Below are 3,550 nucleotides of genomic sequence, written 5' to 3' on the forward strand. Positions count from 1 at the left end.
TGTCGGTGATGAGGTTGTTGATGATAGCATTGATGAAGAGGCTAGTGAAGAAGAAGAAGAGGATGATGAAGTAAGTGAGCAAGGAAGTGAAGAGGGAAGTGGTGATGAGTCCACTTCTATTGAGGAAGATGATGACAATGATGATATGGTGGAAGACTAGCAAGCTTTGGAGGCTCCTACCCTCTTGAGGTTTGTCTACTTCTTTCTTTGTTTTATTTACTTTATCTTGATCATGGTTGGTAGTCCTAGCAACATAGAGGACTAACATCTCGGCCCCATTGAGGTGTTCTTATTTCATTGTTCCCACTTTTGAAAATCCAAAATGACAAATTTAGTTTCATGCATACGCAACGGGAGGTAATCTAAATTACGCTCTCCGTTATAAACAAAAACCCATGCATCATGTAGTGTAGATTAGTATAGCTTGCATTTAGTGTAGAAATCATGCATCATGTTTACATAATTTCCCATCATTTTGGCCATTGAGGACAATGCCCATATTAGTGTGGGGATGGGGAATTCTAACTTAACTTTTATTCAAAAACCCAAAAAAATTGAAATTTTTTGAAAAACCATAAAAATTTGAAAAATTGAAAATCCAAAAACAAGTTCATTTCCTTTGTAGTGTAGTCTTGTATATATTGTTGTATTGTATTTGTTCTATCCTTATTCACATTGATCGACTACGCCACATCCGAGACATGAGGATAATAAAGACCGCATGGTATGATCTTTCCAATCTCGTTTGTCCTCTTCATGTTAATGACTATGTGGCTTTATTTTAATTGATGCGGTATAACAATGTGAACTTAGGACTTGCATTTAGTTTATATGGCATATTAGTTGGTAGAATCATTTGCATTAGGATGTATAAATGCTAGTTGCATCATGGCATGTAGTTTGCATGTTAGAAATTTTTTGTAAAACCGTCTACTTGGGAAACATGACAAGTGTATATAGGCCCTAGTGGATGCTTTTTCTTCTTAAGACTTTGCTTGTTAGAATACTTGTAAAACACCCTAGGATGTGTCATGCTAGTATCCTTTGACCCATGGATTAAGGCCAAGTCAAGAGTACCTTGTGGTGTGATAACTCCTTGGCTACCGTTTATTCCAAGGTGACCCTTGAAACCATGCATCCATCCATCATCCATGTTCTACCACATTTTTGTCTTCAAAGGGAATGGGCACAAAAAGAAATCAATTTGAGTTCAATGAAATGAAAAGTGAAAGAAAGTTTGCAAAAATGCATCAAATGAAAAGAGGAGCAAAAATAGACTCCTAAAGCTTCAAATATAAGGCACCCTCATTACATATGGGGTGACTTTGAAAATGTTCAAAAAGAAAATGCAAAAGAAAAGTTGAAAGTTGTCAAGTATTGAAGTGCAAAAAATCAAAAAAAATGGCGCCGTTGCCGGGGACGGTGTTAACTTGATTTAGATTTTCTTGTATTGTTATTAGTTGTGTCTTTCTTTGCCTTGGGGAAGTAAAACTCCTCATGGTTTGTTCTAAATATTTTCGAGTTGTTTGATATTTTGCATGTCTAGAAGGTCACAAGGTGACTTGTTACCTTTTGATCACGAAATTGAATGAACTTTGACAACCAATAGAAGACTTGCTAGGAGAACTTTGAGAGGTATTAGTGAGGTTGTAGATATTCAACCAAATACTATTGAGTTCATCAACCCTTTTGCAAGAGAAGGTGAGGAGAACCCAACACAAAATCCAACACAAAATCAACCCACAATGCCTAAGTTTTCATCACATTCCGTACCCACCGAGGAGAACCTACCCAATGGTACTCCCACACCACAAAATCTAACCGGAAATTTTATTTCCAAATCCACATTTATCCAATTAGTCGAAAGAAGCCAATTTGGGGGGATGCCTAGTGAAGACCCTCACTCTCATATGGAGACTTTTTGTGACTATTGTGATGCGATTTCTCAAACCGGTGTAACTCAAGACCAAATTCGATGGGTCTTATTTCCTTTTTCTCTAATTGGCACCGCGAAACAATGGTTGAAAGGCCTTGATAAGGCTACTCTCGGAATTGATTCTTGGAAGAAGTTGGCTCTAGCTTTCTTCAGAGAGTTCTATCCACCGGAAAAGACTAACATGCTAAGAGCTTAAATTACGGGCTTTAAGCAAAGAGATGAAGAATCGTTGTATGAAGCTTGGGAGCGATTCAAAGGAATTTGTCGCTCATGTCCTCACCATGGACTTAGCGAGTGGTTCTTGGTACAACAATTTTGGAACGGTCTTTATGAAGATTCAAGGAACATTCTCAACATGGGATCAAATGGAATGTTCACCGAAGTTGATGACAATCAAACTTGGAACAAAATTGAGGAAATGGCGGTCCATAACTCACAATATAGTAGACCCCGCAAGGCTACTAGAGGAGGAAAGCATGAAGTGGATTCCATTACTCAATTGGGTGCTCAACTTAGTGCTCACATAGATACCATCAATTTGAAGTTTGAAAGGCTATGGCTAGACTTGAAGAAGCCTCAAAATCACCAAAGTATCATGTTAATGCCATGACGGCATCTTCATCAATCCCAAGTGGGATATGTGAGAATTGTGGAACTTTGGGACATGACCAAAGTGAATGTAGGGGAACAAATGAACAAGTGAATGCTTTCCAAGCATACAAGAATGGTACCCCTTATTCCAACTATTACAATGAAAACACGAAATTCCATCCAAATCTCTCATACAAAAGCCAAAATGTTCAAAACCCTCAACCAACATACACCCCACCTCCCATGAGAAACCAAAATCAAAGACCCTTTTACAACCAAAACCAAGGTTACCAAAATCAAACTCCATACAATCAACAAAATGACCAAGGTTTTGATGTTCAAAAAGCGGTCCTCCAAATGCAAAAGAACCAACAAGAATTTTTCACTCAAATGCAAAAAGATAATCAAGCAAAGGAAATCACCATCAACAACATCCTAGCTCACACGAAAATGGTGGAAGCCCAATTGACTCAACTAGCAACTTCAAGCTCACAAAGACAAAAGGGGCAATTACCACCTCAAAGTAATCCCCCAAGAAATGAAACGGTTAGTGCCATTCACTTGAGAAGTGGTACAAGGTATGAAGCACCGAAGAGGTAAGTTGAGGATGAAGTTGTGGAAGCTAGTGACAAATAAGAAATTGTGCAAAACTCCAAGGATGGGGAACCATCAAAAGAAGAAATTTCAAGGAAAAATGAAGACAAGGTCAAGGAGAAGGAGCCCATTGTGATTAGACTTCCTTTTCCAAGTCGTCAAGCCAAGCCCAAATTTGATGATCAACTTGGAAAATTTATGGAAATTGTGAAGAATTTGGAAATCTCAATTCATTTCACGGAATTAATCAATCACGTGCCGACCTATGCGAAATACATGAAAGACATCCTCACAAAGAAGAAGTCAATCTGAAATCTTGAGACTATCGCCTTCACTAAGGTGAGTAGTGCAATACTTCAAGGGAGTTCACCTCCAAAACTCAAAGATCCGGGAAGCTTCTCAATACAGTGTACCATTGGCGACACCACG

General features: G+C 38.5%; 1 non-coding gene across 1 annotated transcript; it reads right to left on the reverse strand.

Annotated features, from left to right (window-relative positions):
* Positions 1–2,117: 2,117 nt before the first annotated feature.
* LOC141615544 (small nucleolar RNA R71) lies at positions 2,118–2,224 on the reverse strand. Its single transcript, XR_012529960.1, has one exon. It is a non-coding gene; the product is annotated as a small nucleolar RNA R71 (small nucleolar RNA).
* Positions 2,225–3,550: the final 1,326 nt, after the last annotated feature.

The sequence above is a fragment of the Silene latifolia genome, chromosome 11 (assembly GCF_048544455.1).
Source record: "Silene latifolia isolate original U9 population chromosome 11, ASM4854445v1, whole genome shotgun sequence".
NCBI lineage: Eukaryota > Viridiplantae > Streptophyta > Magnoliopsida > Caryophyllales > Caryophyllaceae > Silene > Silene latifolia.